Consider the following 20,414-nt stretch of genomic DNA (forward strand, 5'->3'; position numbering starts at 1 on the left):
AGGGGCGGGGCTTCTGGCTTTCTCATCCAATGGGTTTTGAGAAGGAGACGAGGAGCGAAGACGCGAGGAAATGATTGAGATCTTCCCATTTGTAGACGATATCGAAAGTTCTAATGACAGCCATTGATTGCTTAACATAAATTACCATCTTGCGGACAAGAAGAGAAACACTACAGTGTGCGTAATGCTACCAAAATGAATCTGAAGTTGAGTTTCTACAACGTTATGATAAAATCAAAACCAAAGTAAATGGTAAAATGTTTATTATATACTGAACAAAAATATAAACGCAACATGCAATACATTCATTGATTTTATTGAGTTACAGTTCATATGAGGTAATCAGTCAATTGAAAGACATAAATTAGACCCTAATGTATGGATTTCACATTACATTTACATTTACATTTACCTCATTTAGCAGACGCTCTTATCCAGAGCGACTTACAAATTGGTGCATTCACCTTATAGCCAGTGGGATAACCACTTTACAATGTTTTTTTTTTGGGGGGGGGGGGGGGGGGTAAGGGGGGGGTAGAAGGATTACTTTATCCTATCCCAGGTATTCCTTAAAGAGGTGGGGTTTCAAATGTCTCCGGAAGGTGGTGAGTGACTCCGCTGTCCTGGCGTCGTGAGGGAGCTTGTTCCACCATTGGGGTGCCAGAGCAGCGAACAGTTTTGACTGGGCTGAGCGGGAACTGTGCTTCCGCAGAGGTAGGGGAGCCAGCAGGCCAGAGGTGGATGGACGCAATGCCCTCGTTTGGGTGTAGGGACTGATCAGAGCCTGAAGGTACGGAGGTGCCGTTCCCCTCACAGCTCCGTAGGCAAGCACCATGGTCTTTTAGCAGATGCGAGCTTCAACTGGAAGCCAGTGGAGTGTGCGGAGGAGCGGGGTGACGTGAGAGAACTTGGGAAGGTTGAACACCAGACGGGCTGCGGCATTCTGGATGAGTTGTAGGGGTTTAATGGCACAGGCAGGGAGCCCAGCCAACAGCGAGTTGCAGTAATCCAGACGGGAGATGACAAGTGCCTGGATTAGGACCTGTGCCGCTTCCTGTGTAAGGCAGGGTCGTACTCTCCGAATGTTGTAGAGCATGAACCTACAGGATCGGGTCACCGCCTTGATGTTAGCGGAGAACGACAGGGTGTTGTCCAGGGTCACGCCAAGGCTCTTCGCACTCTGGGAGGAGGACACAACGGAGTTTTCAACCGGGAGGAAGAGCAGCTCCGTCTTGCCAAGGTTCAGCTTGAGGTGGTGATCCGTCATCCATACTAATATGTCTGCCAGACATGCAGAGATGCGATTCGCCACCTGGTTATCAGAAGGGGGAAAGGAGAAGATTAGTTGTGTGTCGTCTGCGTAGCAATGATAGGAGAGGCCATGTGAGGATATGACAGAGCCAAGTGACTTGGTGTATAGCGAGAATAGGAGAGGGCCTAGAACTGAGCCCTGGGGGACACCAGTGGTGAGAGCACGTGGTGCGGAGACAGCTTCTCGCCACGCCACTTGGTAGGAGCGACCGGTCAGGTAGGACGCAATCCAAGAGTGAGCCGCGCCGGAGATGCCCAGCTCGGAGAGGGTGGAGAGGAGGATCTGATGGTTCACAGTATCAAAGGCAGCAGACAGGTCTAGAAGGACAAGAGCAGAGGAGAGAGAGTTAGCTTTAGCAGTGCGGAGAGCCTCCGTGACACAGAGAAGAGCAGTCTCAGTTGAATGACCAGTCTTGAAACCTGACTGGTTTGGATCAAGAAGGTCATTCTGAGAGAGATAGCAAGAGAGTTGGCTAAAGACGGCACGCTCAATAGTTTTGGAGAGAAAAGAAAGAAGGGATACTGGTCTGTAGTTTTTGACATCAGAGGGATCGAGTGTTGGTTTTTTGAGAAGGGGTGCAACTCTCGCTCTCTTGTAGACGGAAGGGACATAGCCAGCGGTCAAGGATGAGTTGATCAGCGAGGTGAGGTAAGGGAGAAGGTCACCGGAGATGGTCTGGAGAAGAGAGGAGGGGATAGGGTCAAGCGGGCAGGTTGTTGGGCGGCCGGCTGTCACAAGTCGCAAGATTTTATCTGGAGAGAGGGAGAAAGAAGTCAAAGCATAGGGTAGGGCAGTGTGAGCAGGACCAGCAGTGTCATTTGACTTAACAAACGAGGCTCGGATGTCGTCAACCTTCTTTTCAAAATGGTTGACGAAGTCATCCACAGAGAGGGAGGAGGGGGGGAGGATTCAGCAGGGAGGAGAAGGTGGCAAAGAGCTTCCTAGGGTTAGAGGCAGATGCTTGGAATTTAGAGTGGTAGAAAGTGGCCTTAGCAGCAGAAACACATGAAGAAAATGTAGAGAGGAGGGAGTGAAAAGATGCCAGGTCCGCAGGGAGTCTAGTTTTCCTCCATTTCCGCTCGGCTGCCCGGAGCCCTGTTCTGTGAGCTCGCAATGAGTCATCAAGCCACGGAGCTGGAGGGGAGGACCGAGCCTGCCGGGAGGATAGGGGACATAGAGAGTCAAAGTGCAGGTGCACATGACTGGGAGTCCAAATATGCATCTGTTGGTCACAGATACCTTAAAAAATGGGCCTCGGGATCTCGTCACGGTATTTTTTTGCATTTAAATTGCCATCGATAAAATGCAATTGTGTTCGTTGTCCGTAGTTTATGCCTGCCCATACCATAACCCCACGCCACCATGGGGCGCTCTGTCTACAGCGTTGACATCAGCAAACCGCTCGTCCACACAACGCCATGGACATGGTCTGCGGTTGTGAGGCCGTTTGGACGTACTGCCAAATTCTCTAAAACGATATTGGAGCCGGTTTATGGTAGAGAAATTAACATTAAATTCTCTGGCAACAGCTCTTGTGGACATTCTTGCAGTCAGCATGCCAACTGCACCCTCCCTCAAAACTTGAGACATCTGTGGTATTGTGTTGTGTGACAAAACTGCACATTTTAAAGTGGCCTTTTATTGTCCCCAGCACAAGGTGCACCTGTGTAATTGAAAAAGAAAAGGAAAGCCGCACACTCTAGGAGCTCAGATGCAATAATTTAATATCCTAATAACCAACTTTTCGACAGACAAGGTGGCAAAAAGAACCATAATTGGGACAGTGCACAGATGATTTCTGTGAGCGCTGGTGTGCCATCCTGAGCAAATGTTCTATTGATTTAATGACATTAATTATTGACCAGTTGAAAAAAGATTTTATTGAAATGGATACCACGACTGAAGAGAAACGCACAGCTCTGCAAAGAGCTGTTAATGTTGATGGCATATTCAATGAACTGATGAAAACTAACCAAGCGCTCCAGGACAAGTTGTCTACAGAAATAAAGGAGCTTAAAATCAAGAAATTCAACCAAGACAAAAAAGACAAGGCCGAGGACAAAGTCTACTTCTGGAGAAACCCTGACAAGAGAAGTTCTGCTCCTCCTCTCCATGACAGACGCAGGAGGGAGGCCGCTAACTTCTATCCACTCCCGTCTGACCAACGCTCTACAACTAGCGCCTCATCCGCTTCCAGTACCAGTTTTTTATCCAACGAGAGACTGGGCCTCCCTCCAGCACAGAGGTGGCCGTGGTCACGCGTACCGACGAGATGCCGTACACAACAGGGTAAGAAGAAACGACTACCAGAGGCAGAACCCACGGGACTGAGTGGCTTTAATTTATCAAGCAAGATATTGAGTCCTGCCCATGTTTCCTTGCTTACTCAAGGGTCATCTTTCGTCCCTACAACTCAGTTCAACGATTTTGATGTTACGGTAGACATGTTGAAGTTTTTTTTTTTTAAACATCCGTTTAAGGGAATACTTTAGCTCCCCTAATCGTGATATTTAAACTGAACATGTAGGTGGCTTACAAATGTAGATCCTTTAAACACCCCCAAACAGGGAAACAGATCCCAATCAAAGGTGTTATTACGTCTCCACTAAGGCAGTTATTTATCTTATAACTTGTCCTTGTGGTAAACATTATGTGGGTAAAACAAAGCACGAATTAAAAGTACGAATCTCGGAGCATCGTAGCACCATTAGGTGCAAAAACTCGACATACCCAGTGGCTGCCAACTTTTTGGAAGCGAACCACTCGATTTCGTCCCTACGTTATATCGGCATCGAACATGTCACCCTCCCTAGGAGCGGGGGTGACCTCGACAACTTATTGTTAAAACGAGAGGCTGCCTGGATCTTTAATTTAAAGACCCTTGCTCCCTTCGGTCTCAACGTATACTTTGATTTGAAGCCATTCTTGTGATTATTGTGATTTTGCTATTCATTGTAAATGTTTGTGGGCCTATGTAGCCAAGTTGCATCTATGATCGTATGCTATCCATGTTTTTTGTATGTTTTGTTTAACTGTGAATTAACCAATGCTATTAGGCCACACCCGGCCATGATTACAGACACCTGCGTGTGTCCTTTGACACTATATAAACTAGTGGCAGTGTTTGTCATTATACCCTGATGAAGACAGCTTGTCTGTCGAAACTTTGGTTATTAGGATAGTAACTTATTGCATCTGAGCTCCTAGAGTGTGCGGCTTTCCTTTTCTTTTTCAAGTGTTTTACTCCGTTAGCCAGCACCTCGCCTAAATAGGTGTGCGTTTCTTTCGCCTCTATATGCACTTGTGTAATTGTCATGCTGTTTAATTAGATTATTGATATGCCACACCTGACAAGTGGATGGATTATCTTGGCAAAGGAGAAATGCTCACTAACAGGGATGTAAACAAATGTGTACACAACATTTGAGAGAATACTCTTTTTGTGCGTATGGAACATTTCTGGGATCTTTTATTTCAGCTCATGGGACCAACACTTTACATGTTGTGTTCATATTTTTGTTCAGTGTAAGCTCCTAGACAGTTACTTTTAAAACTGACCATCTCTGTTTATATGCAGTATAATTTGGGCTTTCTTCAAGTCTTCTGCACTAGATGAAGCCTTTGAGACCTATCCTTCCATAATACAATGTGGCCAATCCATTTTGAAGTGATAGTTCACCCAAATTACAAAATGACATATTGGTTTAATTATCCTGTAAGCAGTCTATGGACAAGGCATGACAGTAATCCATACTTTGGTTTTGTTTCCCTAGCACTGTTTCCATGTTTTAGCATTTGTGGCGCAAATCTCATTTAAGTCATGGGACTGATATTAGGATTTTTCGCACATCTTATTCAAAACATCTATAAGTGACTTTGCTGAACTTCACAATCAATTTGAGATACTTTCGGATGATTTGATCATGATGCGCGAAAAATGCTAATATCGGTCCCATGACTTGAATGGGATTTGTGCCACAAATGCTAAAACGTTAGCATGTGGAAACCAATGGATTGTTGTCATACCTTGTCAATAGACTGCTTACAGGATACAGAAACCAATGTGTCATTTTGTAATTTGGGTGAACTATTCCTTTAAACCGTCTATGGGCCTATTGTTATTTGGATAATTTATATTGAACACAATACATATTACCACTTTTTAAAACACATTCACTCACCTTCATACATTAAAAACCCACACAAACATCCCAAAAATGAATACTTTACTCCATGTTAGTGTAACCGGTGTGAAATGGCTAGCTAGTTAGCGGTGCGCCCTAGTAGCGTTTCAATCGGTGACGTCACTCGCTCTGAGACCTTGAAGTAGTTGTTTCCCTTGCTCTGCAAGGGCCGTGGCTTTTGTGGAGCGACGGGTAACGGTGCTTCGAGGGTGACTGTTGTCGATGTGTGCAGAGGGTCCCTGGTTCAAGCCCAGGTAGGGGCAAGGAGAGGGACGGAAGCAAAACTGTTACATTAAGAGTTTATTTCACTGTATTTCAGAATATCTTTCGGTAAACACGTTTTTTGTTATTTTTTAGCAAAATGTAAAAAATCCGTACTGTCGCATTTCTACAGTATAAATGGTACAGTAAACAGTGCCAGTATGAAAATGTATGCACTCACTAACTGTAAGTCGCTCTGGATAAGAGCATCTGCTAAATGACTAAAATGTAAAATGTAAACCATATTTTTTAGGAATACAGCCGTACATGGTGGATAATACAGTTAAAATGTTACAGGTATACTGAGCTTAATGGGGGATTCATGAACATGGCATCCTGCACACAGATTTATCATAATATTTTTTGCTGTAAACAAAATCCCTCACAGCAGGGAGGCAGGTGACAGCCTCAACTGACACACTGAGGGCTGAGCGATATCGGCAGCGTTCCTAGCTGACCACATTGCAGACACATGCCAGATCTCACAACCACTGGATAGGTGTTTAACATATCGGCTAACCAAATCATGGGCGCCTTCCTCATCCCAGGCCCTGCTGACTCATGCCAGATCTTACATTGCCTGGATAGGTATTTTAAGTATCAGCTAACCACATCCTATGTTATAGCAATCTGTCAGTCGATGACACAGTCGATGACATGGGATGCAACCATTGGCTGATGCATGCAACGTCTGAGCAGGGGAACGTGACCCATATGAAAAAGTCAAATTTATTGGTCACATACGCATGGTTAGCAGATGTTATTGCAAGTGTAGCGAAATGCTTGTGCTTCTAGTTCTGACAGTGCAGCAATATCTAGCAAGTAATATCTAACAGTTCCACAACAAATACCTAATACACACCAATCTAAGTAAAGGAATGGAATAAGATGAGATGGGTAATGCAAGATATGTAAACATTATTAAGATAGTATAGAATACAGTATATACATATGAGATGGGTAATGCAAGATTATTAAAGTGGCATTATTAAAGTGACTAGTGTTCCATTTATCCAGTGATTTTCAAATCTGTATGTAGGCAGCAGCCTCTCTGGGCTAGTGATGTCTGTTTAACAGTCTGATGGCCTTGAGATAGAAGCTGTTTTTCAGTCTCTCGGTCCCAGCTTTGATGCACCTGTACAGGCAGAGGCTCGGATGGTAGGTGTCCTTGATTATCTTTTGGCCTTCCTGTGACATCGGGTGCTGTAGGTGTCCTGGAGTGCAGGTAGTTTGCCCCAGGTGATGTGTTGTGCAGACCGTACCACCCTCTGGAGAGCCCTACGGTTGTGGGCGGTGCAGTTGCCGTTCCAGGCGGTGATACAGTCCGACAGGATGCTCTCAATTGTGCATCTGTAAAAGTTTGTGAGGGGTTTAGGTGACAGGCCACATTTCTTCAGCCTCCTGAGGTTGAAGAGACGCTGTTGCGCCTTCTTCACCACTCTGTCTGTGTGGATGGACCATTTCAGTTTGTCAGTGATATGTACGCAGAGGAACTTAAAACTTTCCACCTTCTCCACTGCTGTCCCGCCGATGTGGATAGCGGGGTACTCCCTCTGCTGTTTCCTGATGTCCATGATCATGATATAGCAATCTGATGCCCAACTGCTCAGACGATGATGTGGCACACAATCGATTAATCAAATGTATTTATAAAGCCCTTTTTACATCAGCAGATGTCACAAAGTGCTATACAGAAACCCAGCCTAAAATCCCAAACAGCAAGCAATGCAGATGTAGAAGCACGGTGGCTAGGAAAAACTCCCTAGAAAGGCAGGAACCTAGGAAGAAATCTAGAGAGGAACCAGGCTTTGAGGGGTGGCCAGTCCTCTTCTGGCTGTGCCGGGTGGAGATTATAAGAGTACATGGCCATTAAGGACAGATTGTTCTTCAAGATGTTCAAACATTCATAGATGACCAGCAGGGTCAAATAATAATCACAGTGGTTGTAGAGGGTGCAACAGGTCAGTACCTCAGGAGTAAATGTCAGTTGGCTTTAATATAGCCAAGCATTCAGAAGTCGAGACAGCAGGTGCGGTAGAGAGAGAGAGAGTCGAAAACAGCAGGTCCAGGACAAAGTAGCACGTCCGGTGAACAGGTCAGGGTTCCATAGCCGCAGGCAGAACAGTTGAAACTGGAGCAGCAGCACGACCAGGTGGGCTGGGGACAGCAAGGAGTCATCAGGCCAGGTAGTCCTGAGGCATGGTCCTAGGGCTCAGGTCCTCCGGGAGGGGAGAGAGGGAGATGGAGGGAATAATAGGGAGCATACTTAAATTCACACAGGACACCAGATAAGACAGGAGAATTACACCAGATAAAACAGACTGACCCTAGCCCCCAGGCACATTGACTATTGCAGCATAGATACTGGAGGCTGAGACGGGGGAGGGGGTCGGGGGACACTGTGGCCCCGTCCGACGATATCCCCGGACAGGGCCAACCAAGCAGGATATAACCCCACCCACTTTTCCAAAGCACAGTCCCCACACCACTAGAGGGATATCAAAAGACCACCAACATACTACCCTGAGACAAGGGTGAGTATAGCCCACGAAGATCTCCTTCACCGCAGGAGCCTGAGGGAGCGCAAAACCGGACAGGAAGATCACGTCAGTGACTCAACCCACTCAAGTGATGCACCCATCCTAGGGATGGCATGGAAGAGCACTAGTAAGCCAGTGACTCAGCCCCCGTAACAGGGTCATAGGCAGAGAATCCCAGTGGAGAGAGGAGAGCCGGCCAGGCAGAGACATCGAGGGCTGTACAAGAGAAAGCATTAATAGCATCATCCTCTTTGCAACGCATTGTGAATGAAACTTACCACTACTCCAGACTCCACATTGGATTACTAAAGTTCACGTTCTCCGTCGCATTGATGTGGCACTTTTATGACACATGCAGTGGAATGTATTTAAACTCTGGAACTCTGGCACTTTTTATGGGAATCACATACACTGAATATATAAAACATTAAGATCACCTGCTCTTTCCATGATGTAGACTGACCAGGTGAAAGCTATGATTCCTTATTGATGTCACTTGTTAAATCCACTTCAATCAGGGTAGATGAAGGGGAGGACACCGGTTAAAGAAGGATTTTTAAGCCTTGAAACAATTGAGACATGGTTTGTGTATGTGTGCAATTCCGAGGGTGAATGGGCAAGACAAAAAATGAAAGTGCCTTTGAACGGGGTATGGTAGTAGGTACCAGGCGCACCGGTTTGTATTAACAACTGCAACACTGCTGGGTTTTTCATGCTCAACAGTTTCCCGTGTGTATCAAGAATGGTTCACCACCCAAAGGACATCCAACCAACTTGACACAACTGTGGGACGCATTGGAGTCAACATGGGCCAGCATCCCTGTGGAACGCTTTCGACACCATGTAGAGTCCATGCCCCGACGAATTGAGGCTGTTCTGAGGGCCAAAGGGTGCAACTCATTATTAGGAAGGTGTTTCTAATGTTTGGTATACTGAGTGTAGTTGCCACTGTGAGAGGGCACACAGATTGTTTGTAATAAGTTTATTATTACTTATTTATCAATGGTGCAATTTCATTTTCAAGGTAAGTTGCTTGTCAATAAAATGCAATTTTATGCCTGCTACATTAGGTTAATCAAGTGAGTGGTTCTTTCCTTTAAGCGTATTGGTTCCCACTATAAAAAATGAACTTCATCTATTGGTGCTCAGCCCTGTCAATCAAGCCCATCCTCACCTGATCTAGTATGTCAACAACAATCAAGTCTGTGGGCGTGTTTCAGTGGTAATGCGAAAGCAACCGACTGTAGACGAAAGTCGAGGAGTGACGTCGGAGGAGGTGCATCTCCGACAGCTGAAAACTGGAGAAGGGTGTAATTGCAAATCGCAATTAGGGGTGTTTTCTGATATCAGGTGTTTCTTGATATCAAGTTACACCTATTGATGCTCGCCATTGGTCTGTTGCCGTTTCTTTTGCGTTGGGGACAACAGTTGTTGTCAACTGCAGCATTGTAGCTAAGCCTAACCCTAACCCTTTTCCTAACCTTCCACGCTAATTCACCTAACCTGTGAAGCTAATTCACCTAACCTGCCATGTTAATTATCCTAACCTGCTATGTAAATAAACCATCATCAATAAACCATCAGTCTCATAACACCGGAACTGACCAATGGCAGGTATCAGTGGGCATTTCCTGATATCAGGGAACACCCACATCAAGAAACGCCCCAAATTGCAGTATGCAATTACACCATATTCGAAAGTCGGACACTAATGTGGTTTTTCAACAGCAAGGCTCAGATCAACATGGCAGTGTTACCATTCTTTATACAAGTTTTTCTTTATAATGCTGAAATAAACATGGCTCCAGCCCCCCATATCACACACTCACAAACTGAAATAATATGTGTTCATTGTACAATCAATTACTGAGAGAGAGCTTCAAATATCACATTCCTTTGTGTATAGGCTATCCACTGTATACATGAAGTTGGTTTCCGTTTCAGTCATGTCTTTGGTCACCTTTGCGTGGGTCAAACGAAAACACCCTAATGATTGGTTGACAATAGAGCCTCCCACAATGCAGGCAAGGCTGCAGGAGGAAGTTGGTGAAGAGCAGCTGCAGAAACTTGCAGTCGACTGCAGTCAAGTTCATGACCTTTGATCACATGATTTCTGTAAAGTTACTGCAGTAGACATGTAGGCGCAAGTAGGACAATTTTTATCCCTATAACGCAACAAACTTTTAAAGGCATTGGTCACCGACTTGGGAGATGGCTGCAGGTGTGGCCATGAGGTTGGGGTAAGATGGCAGACTGGGGAAAAAAAATAGAAATGTGGAACATGTTTTGAGTGAATATGTAGTGGTGGGTCTCACAGAACTTGTGGAAGAGCTACAGAAGAAAATTGAACGTGATGAGAGTGAGGATGAATTAACTGCGGTTGCAGCTGCGGTGAAGACAGCAGAGTATGAGCCTCATCCTGATAATGACAAAGATGATTCTGGCCCAGTGGGAGTGAGATTTTTGGAGAGAATGGATCCTTGCCTTCTGGCAGATCCGTATATGGTGTCAAGTTTGGTGGAGAACAGGTTGTGGTATGTTGGGTCGTGAAAGTGACTCGAAGTGGAATTGTTGATTTTTTGTGTTTCTGCCATCCAGAGGGAGCGTGCACTCTGCACCACGCAACTGGGGACAAGAACTGTGACTTGCTTTCCTCTCCGGAGCAGGGTGCTGTTGAAAGGAGTGATAACTGGAGTGGCATTAAGTGTTGAGGATGATCAACTGAAGTTGAAGATTCCCAGTGTGACGCCCGCCGTTTGGTGCAATGCGGATCCGGTGGAGAGCGTGGTGAAACAGTGAAGACACTGTTTGTACTACTGAGTTTTGATGTAATTACTTTACCAGATAAAGTCAAGTTAGGATGTGTCAGTTATCCCATGAGAGCTTTTGTCCTGAATCCATTACAGTGTTTTAGGTGTGAAGCTTATGGTCATGTGGCAGCAGTGTGTAGGAGGGAGATTTCTAGATGTGAGAAGTGGGCAGGAGGACATGAGACAAAGGAATGTGTAGTATCGGTGGAAAAAGTAGTGTGTGTAAACTGTAGGGGTATCCATGGTGCAGGTTGAGGTTGCCAGGATCAGAGTAGTGCAGAAGGTGTCGTATGCTGAGGCAGTAAAAGAAGAGGAGTAGAGGAAAATGGGTCCAGGGTGAGGGATCCTCAGAGGATCCCTGTGAGTAGGCAGAGGCCAATAGAGAGTAATAGAAATAACATGTGAATAACGTGCTTCAGTACGTTTTGTTGTTGTTGCCGTTTATGGCCATATTTGTCAATTGTACTGCAGGAATGGAACGTAAATCAAAGATAGTAGTTGCTGCAGAAGTAGTTGGGTGTACGAGATTTTACTACAGAAGTGTTACAAAATGTTTTGAACGATAGTGTCCAGTCCTCCCAATGTGGTGTTAGATAGGGCCATAGCTGTGAGGTTTTAATGTGTGCAGGGTTAGTTAGTAGGGCAATTTTTTCACAGGAAAATGTATTCATACTACAGAATAGCAGGCTGATACACAGCCAATACAGTAGGTGGCAGCATGCACCTATAATTTTTGTTGGCGACCCGCCATAATACTCTGATCTGCTCGAACGCGCCCTGTGAGGAGGAGAGAGAGAGTACGGGGCGCAGAGCGCAACGAGTGATGGTGGTTGGAAGAGCGCACTTATTTGAAATGGAAAAGCGTCGCGGTAGCTATTGATAAAGAAGAACATCAAGACACGCTCTGTGGGATGCACTGTTGAGCGCTACATCCCGAGGGGTTCGTGAGATTGTGACAGCCGGTTAAATGGCGTCCCTTGAGAAGGCAAGAACAAGATGTATGTCAGGAGAAGTGCAGTATTATCATAAGGAGATGCATACTTGGAATACGGAGGAGGAATGGAGGGGAAAGAGAGGCAGAGTAGGTCTAAGAGAGAGAGAGGGAGAGAGGGAGGAAGAGGGTGAGATTGAGTCGGTAAAAAATGGCTGGAAAAAGGGAGATGGTTTGTTAAAGAAGAATGGTAGAAAGTATAAGCAGAGTGAGCTGAAGACAGGAGGAGAAATGGAAGGAAATGAGGGCGAAGTATCGGAGGTGGTAGGTGTGGTGAAGTTCTTGGAGCCCGAGGATTGCACCAAGGGTCAGGATAAAGATGAGTCTGTGACAATAGGAGTGAAGTTTTTGGAAAAGGTAGACCCTTGTCTTTTGGCTGATCCATTTATGGTTTCAGGGTGGGTGAAAACAGTTGGGTGCTGTGGAATTGGTGAGGGTAACCTGAAGTGGTCTTGTGATAATTGTTTGTTTTTGCTCGTCAGAGGGAGTAGGTGTTCCGCGTTAAACGAATGGGGGCAAGACATGTGAATTGTTTTGCGCTCAAGAAAAGGGCGCCATTGAAAGGAGTGATTTTTGGGGTAGCAGTAAATGTAAAAGTTGACCAACTGAAGGGGAAGATTCCCGGTGTTTGTGATGCTCGTCGTTTGGTGCGACGCAGACAGGGTGGCGTGAGTGGTGAAACAGAAGAGTCATATATACGTTATCCTGTAAGAGCTTTTGTGCCGAATACATGATGTTCTTATAGGTGTCAAGCTTATGGGCATGTGGCAGCAGTGTGTAGGAGGAAGGTTCCTAGGTGTGAGAAGTGTGCAGAAGGGCATGAGACAAAGGAATGTGTAGTATCGGTGGAAAAAGTAGTGTGTGTAAACTGTAGGGGTGTCCATGGTGCAGGTTGAGGTTGCCAGGATCAGAGTAGTGCAGAAGGTGTCGTATGCTGAGGCAGTAAAAGAAGAGGAGTAGAGGAAAATGGGTCCAGGGTGAGGGATCCTCAGAGGATCCCTGTGAGTAGGCAGAGGCCAATAGAGAGTAATAGGAATAACATGTGAATAACGTGCTTCAGTACGTTTTGTTGTTGTTGCCGTTTATGGCCATAGTTGTCAATTGTACTGCAGGAATGGAACGTAAATCAAAGATAGTAGTTGCTGCAGAAGTAGTTGGGTGTACGAGATTTTACTACAGAAGTGTTACAAAATGTTTTGAACGATAGTGTCCAGTCCTCCCAGGCTGCTGGACTGGAGTAGGACAGATAGGGCCATAGCTGTGAGGTTTTAATGTGTGCAGGGTTAGTTAGTAGGGCAATTTTTTCACAGAAAAATTAATTCATACTACAGAATAGCAGGCTGATACACAGCCAATACAGTAGGTGGCAGCATGCACCTATAATTTTTGTTGGCGACCCGCCATAATACTCTGATCTGCTCGAACGCGCCCTGTGAGGAGGAGAGAGAGAGAGTACGGGGCGCAGAGCGCAACGAGTGATGGTGGTTGGAAGAGCACACTTATTTGAAATGGAAAAGCGTCGCGGTAGCTATTGATAAAGAACAACATCAAGACACGCTCTGTGGGATGCACTGTTGAGCGCTACATCCCGAGGGGTTCGTGAGATTGTGACAGCCGGTTAAATGGCGTCCCTTGAGAAGGCAAGAACAAGATGTATGTCAGGAGAAGTGCAGTATTATCATAAGGAGATGCATACTTGGAATACGGAGGAGGAATGGAGGGGAAAGAGAGGCAGAGGAGGTCTAAGAGAGAGAGAGGGAGAGAGGGAGGAAGAGGGTGAGATTGAGTCGGTAAAAAATGGCTGGAAAAAGGGAGATGGTTTGTTAAAGAAGAATGGTAGAAAGTATAAGCAGAGTGAGCTGAAGACAGGAGGAGAAATGGAAGTAAATGAGGGCGAAGTATCGGAGGTGGTAGGTGTGGTGAAGTTCTTGGAGCCCGAGGATTGCACCAAGGGTCAGGATAAAGATGAGTCTGTGACAATAAGAGTGAAGTTTTTGGAAAAGGTAGACCCTTGTCTTTTGGCTGATCCATTTATGGTTTCAGGGTGGGTGAAAACAGTTGGGTGCTGTGGAATTGGTGAGGGTAACCTGAAGTGGTCTTGTGATAATTGTTTGTTTTTGCTCGTCAGAGGGAGTAGGTGTTCCGCGTTAAACGAATGGGGGCAAGACATGTGAATTGTTTTGCGCTCAATAAAAGGGCGCCATTGAAAGGAGTGATTTTTGGGGTAGCAGTAAATTTAAAAGTTGACCAACTGAAGGGGAAGATTCCCGGTGTTTGTGATGCTCGTCGTTTGGTGCGACGCAGACAGGGTGGCGTGAGTGGTGAAACAGAAGAGTCATATATACGTTATCCTGTGCAACACACGAAACATTATGTTCTTATAGGTGTCAAGCTTATGGGCATGTGGCAGCAGTGTGTAGGAGGAAGGTTCCTAGGTGTGAGAAGTGTGCAGAAGGGCATGAGACAAAGGAATGTGTAGCATTGTGGAAAGTAGTGGTATTGTAACGATCCCGGCAGTCTGAGTCGGGTCCTGTCTGGTGACTAGTTTTTCTGTTCGTGATCTCCAGTTTCCCGAGGGTTCGGGAACGCTCCGGGGAGCTCTCTTGATTTCCGCACCTGCATCCCATCAGCAATCTGCACACCTGGTCCTGATCATCACCCTTCTTAGGCTCTGGCCTAACATCCATTCCCTGCCGGATCGTTAGCCATGAACAGTAGGTTTACCAGAGTATCAGTCTTAGAGCCTAGCGTTAGTTTTGTTGTTTTGCACCTTGTTGGTTTGTTGCTTACTTACCCCCGTTTGTTCCATCTGCAGTCACCCGTCCGGAACCTTCATCCAACCTCTGCCTGTGGTCGCCGACCCAGGATGGGATCAACCACTGCACCCCCAACAACTAACTAACGCCGCCCGCTCTTCCCTGGATTATTCAGCATCACTCTTGAATTTGTAATAAACACTCACCTTCGCTTCAACTTACCTTGTCCTGGTCTGCTTCTGGGTTCTGGCTAGCAACTCGTGACAGAACGATCCGGCCAGTAATGAACCCAGCGGACCTGGACTCTGTTCCGCCATGCCATTACCCATCAGGAGAAGATGTTGGGCCATCATAGCACGGTACTACAGGAGATTCGTTGTCAGTTCGGAACCTTTCTACCGGGTCTGACGGAGGTCCAGAACCAACGCAAGTTTCCGGTGGAGGATCCACTACCGGTTTTCACCATCTCGCCTGCCGCTTCTGGAGCTGTGTCCTTCCGTGAGCCCAAGGTTCCGCCGCGGATAAATATGAGGGGAGCTGGGAAGATGCCGTTCCTTCCTTATGCAGTGTGGATTAGTGTTCGATCTACAGCCCTACTCTTATGCCACAGACAAGGCTAGGATAGCCTTTGTGATTGAGTTGCTGCGTGGTCGAGCGCTGAGTGGGCTTCAGCCGTTTGGGAACGACAAGACCCCTGCATGGCTTCATACCAGGGGTTCACGGCCGAGATGAGGAAGCTCTTCGACCATTCCGTCCGAGGGAGGGACGCAGCTAGGCGCCTGTTTTCGCTTCACCAAGGAACTCCAGCGTGGCGCACTTCGTGATCGAGTTCAAGACGTTGGCTGTGGAGAGTGGGTGGAATGAGGAGTCTCTGCAAGCGGCCTTTTACCAGGGTCTGTCGGAGCAGCTCAAGGATGAGTTGATCTCCTATCCGGAGCCTAGTGACCTGGACGGCTTGGTAGCCTTGTCTATTCGGGTGGATAATCGAGTCCGAGAGCGAAGGAAGGAGGGAGAAGCAATGGGGTCCGTCCAATCGATCAGCTTCTCAGTTCCCAGTCGGGTCGGGTGGTGGACCAGAACACGATCGATTCTCCACCACGAAGGATTAGTGGAGAGGTCCTCTCTCGATTCTGAACCCATGCAAGTGGGGCGCACGGGTTAACCAAGGAGGAGAAAAGACGTAAGACCAACTGCTGCCTCTACTGTGGTAGCTCGGGACATTACATCTCCACTTGTTCCCGGCGGTCGTCAAACTGCCCGGCTCGCTAAAGTTGGGAGGACTTTTAGCGAAGCCAGTTTCACTCTCAACACTACCTCTGTCAGACCGTCGCTGCTACCCTTATGAACAGGAATCAGAGCTTAGCGATTTACGCCACGCTTTTATCGATTCAGGTGCCGATGGAAGCTTTCTAGATCCGAGTTATGAACAGCTGGGGGCTTTCCAAGGAGCAATTGCGGAAGCCATTGAAGCTACCACTCTGGACGGCAGTAGTCTGGCACGTATCACGATGAGGACTGAACCGGTTAAGATGCTGTTGTCGGGGAATCATTCTGAGATGATTTCATTCTTCATTCTGCCGTCTTCCCATGTTCCTCTGGTCCTTGGATACCCCTGGCTGAAGGAACACAATCCCACGTTCCGATTGGGTGACGGGCAAGGTAACGAAGTTGGAGCCTTGATTGTCATGCTAACTGTCTCAAGACTGCCTGTCCCCATTCGGTTCCCAGTCAGGTGATTGAGGCTAAACCCCCAGATTTGTCCCTGGTTCCCGAGACATATCACGATTTGGGGAAGTTTCAGTAAGCAGAAGGCTCTGTCACTCCCTCCCCACCGACCATATGATTGTCCATCAACCTGTTCCCTGGAGCTGTCTACCCCAAGGGAAGGTTATACAGTATCTCCCGACCTGAACGTGAGGCTTTGGAGACCTCCATCAAGGCAGTCCCTACGCTGCTGGCCTCCTCGTCATCACCCCCCTGGGGCAGGATTCTTCTTTGTGGGTAAGAAGATGGCTCTCTTCGACCGTAATGATTATCGGGGGTTGAATGACATCACGGTCAAGAACAAGTATCCCCTGCCTTGATGAGTTCTGCCTTCGACTTACAGGGTGCTACGGTGTTCACCAAGCTAGACCCCCACGCAATGCGATCACATGGTCCGGATCAGAGAGGGGACGGTTGACGGGTTTCAATACACCGATGGGTCACTCAGAGTATCAGGTGATGCCGTTTGGACTGACCAATGCTCCAGCGTATTCCAGAGTATGGTGAACGACGTCCTGAGAGATATGATCGGTCTCTTTGTGTTTGTTTACCTGGATGACATTCTGATCTTCTCAGGAAACCTTCCGACCACGTCCAGCATGTCCGGCAGGTTCTGCAGCGATTGTTGGAGAATCGCCTGTTCGTGAAGGCCGAGAAGTGCGAGTTTCACGCCCACACGACATCCTTTCTCGGGTACATCATCTCCAGGGGAGAGATTAGGATGGACCAGGAGAAGGTTAGAGCGGTTCTGGAATGGGCCCAGCCCGGGCACGAGATTGCAGCTCCAGAGATTTTTGGGGTTTGCGAATTTCTACCGCAGATTCATCCGGGATTACAGCCGTGTGGCGCTCCGTTAACTGCCTTGACTTCCAGTATCAGGACCCTTCAAGTGGAATCCGAGGCGGATCGAACGCGTTTCTGGATTTGAAGAGGCGATTCACCAACGCACCGATTCTCTCTCAACCGGACACGCCCGCTCCGCCGTTGAAGTCGTGGACGTCTGATGTTGGAGTTGGCGCCATCCTGTCGCAGCGATGCTCCACGGACACGCAAACTCCATCCCGCGCCTACTACTCTGCGCGCCTTTCGCCGCGGGAGAGGAATTACGATGTGGGTAACCGGGAGCTTCTCACGGTGAAACTTGCCTTGGAGGAGTGGCGCCACTGGTTGAGGGGGCGGAGCAACCGTTTATTGTCTGGACTGACCACAAGAATCTTGCTTACGTGCAATCGGTTAAACGTCTCAACTCCCGTCAGGCCAGGTGGGCGTTGTTTTCGGACGATTCAAGTTTTCCCCTGACGCTCCGACCTGGATCTAAGAACGGCAAGGCCGGACGCCTTGTCCCGGATGTTCTCCAAGACGGAGGAGAGGGGTTCGAGAGACAATTCTCCCCGGAACTGCGTCGTGAGAGTTTGGAACATTGAGAGGAGGTGCTGGGCCCTTCGACTCAGCCCGGCCCCGTAACGGTCCACCCGGTCGATGGTTCTGAGTCTGTTCCGTCTGCTGTCCTCAAATGGTCCCACGCCAGCAAGATGGCTTCCCTGGCGTGGCTCCGACCATGGCGTTTCTTCGCAGACGTTTTTGGTGGCCTGCCATGGCCGAGGATACTCGGGGTTTTGTTGCCCGCCTGTCCAGTCGCAGAATAAGAGTACCAATCGGCCCAGCTCTGGACTACTTCACCCCCTTCCTATTCCCGCGACCATGGTCGCATCTTGCCCCTGACTTCGTCACTGGGTTGCACCGCTTCTGAGGGGAACACGGTCGTTCTGACTATCGTGGGACAGATTCAGCATTAAGCCCGCCCACTTGGCCAATTGCCAAGCTTCCCTCTCTGCCTCGGAGACGTCCGAGATCCTGGTTAGGAGGTTTCCAGGGTCCACGGTTTGCCCAGTGATATCGTTTCCGGACGGTGGCCCTCAGTTTACCTCTGCTGTGTCTGGAAGTCCTTCTGTTTGGCTTGGAGCTACAGTCAGTCTCACATCTGGTTTCACCCCCAATCCAATGGTCAGGAGCAGAGCCGACCAGAAGATGGGAATCCACGCTACGCTGCCTGGTCTCTTCCAACCCCACCCTCCTGGGTCTCTCAGTTGCCTTGGGTTGAGTATGCCCACAATACTCTCCCTACATCTGCCACTGGGATGTCTCCCTTCCAGTGCCTGTATGGCTACCAACCTCCCCTGTTCCCTTCTCAGGAGAAGGAGCTCTCAGTGCCTTCTGTTCAGGCCCATATTCGCTGCCACCGGACCTGGCATCGGGCCAGAAAGGCACTCCTTAGAGTTTCGGACGACCTATCAGCTCCAGGCGAATCGTCGCCGGATCCCCGCTCCCACCTATTCCATCGGAGATAGGGTCTGCTGGCCACGGGATCTTCCGTTACGGACTGAGTCTAGGAAGGTTGTTACCTCAAGTTCATTGGTCCGTTTGTGGTGGAGAAGGTGATCAATCCGGTGGCAGTTCGACTCAAACTCCCGAGGACGCTCAGAGTCCATCCCACCTTTCATGTCTCCCTGCCTCAAGCCTGTTTTCCTCAGTCCTCTGTTGCCTCCTCCGCCTCCTCCTCCTCCTCCTCGGATGATCGGAGGTGGTCCTGCCCTACACGGTGCGTCCGCATCATGGATTCCAGACGGCGGGGCCGGGGTTTCCAGTATCTCGTGGACTGGGAGGTTGGTCCTGAAGAGAGGAGTTGGATTCCGCGACAGGTCCTAGATGCTGACCTCATCAGTGACTTCTACCGCCTCCATCCTGGCGCTCCGGAGTCCGGCCGGTGGCGTTCTGCGGAGGGGGCTGTATCGATCCCGGGAGTCTGAGTCGGGTCCTGTCTGGTGACTAGGCTTTCTGTTCGTATCTCCAGTTTCCCGAGGGTTCGGGAACGCTCCGGGAGCTCTCTTGATTTCGCACCTGCATCCCATCAGCAATCTGCACACCTGGTCCTGATCATCACCCTTCTTAGGCTCTGGCCTAACATCCATTCCCTGCCGGATCGCTAGCCATGAACAGTAGGTTTACCAGAGTATCAGTCTTAGAGCCTAGCGCTAGTTTTGCTGTTTTTGCACCTTGTTGGTTTGTTGCTTACTTACCCCCGCTTTTGTTCCATCTGCAGTCACCCGTCCGAACCTTCATCCAACCTCTCCTGCGTCGGCGGCTGCCCACCCGAGGATGGGATCAACCACTGCACCCCCAACAACTAATCAACGCCGCCCGCCCTGTTCCCTGGATTATTCAGCATCACTCTTGAATTTGTAATAAACACTCACCTTCGTTTCAACTTACCTTGTCCTGGTCTGCTTCTGGGTTCTGGCTTAGCAACTCGTGACAGGTATGTGTTAATTGTAGGGGTGCCCATGGGGCTGGGGATCAGAAATGTCCTGTGCGAGAGAGGCAGGTTGAGGTTTCCAGGGTTAGAGTAGTGCAGAAGTTGTCATATGCTGAGGCAGTGAAGAAAGTAGAGGAAGATGGGTCAAGGGGGAGGGATCCTGAGAGAAGTGGTGTGAGTAGTAGTTCTGTACCAGTACAGAGGGATAGGCCAACAAGTGATATATGTTTGAGTAAGATTGGATTTTTAGCATTTAAAGCAATGGTTATCAACTGTACTGCAGGGATGGAACATAAATCGCAGACAATTGAGGTTGTGGTGGCAGCTGCAGAGAGGTATTTTGGTGTGTGAGACTTGACATCAGAAGAGTTACAGGATGTGTTAAGTGCTGGTGTGCCATCCTCTCAGGTTGTTGGCCTGAGGTAGGACTAAGTAGATTTAAATAGCGGAGTAGGGTGGTGTTATTTTATTTTTTGTGAATGT

Source organism: Coregonus clupeaformis, chromosome 16 (genome assembly GCF_020615455.1).
Source record: "Coregonus clupeaformis isolate EN_2021a chromosome 16, ASM2061545v1, whole genome shotgun sequence".
NCBI lineage: Eukaryota > Metazoa > Chordata > Actinopteri > Salmoniformes > Salmonidae > Coregonus > Coregonus clupeaformis.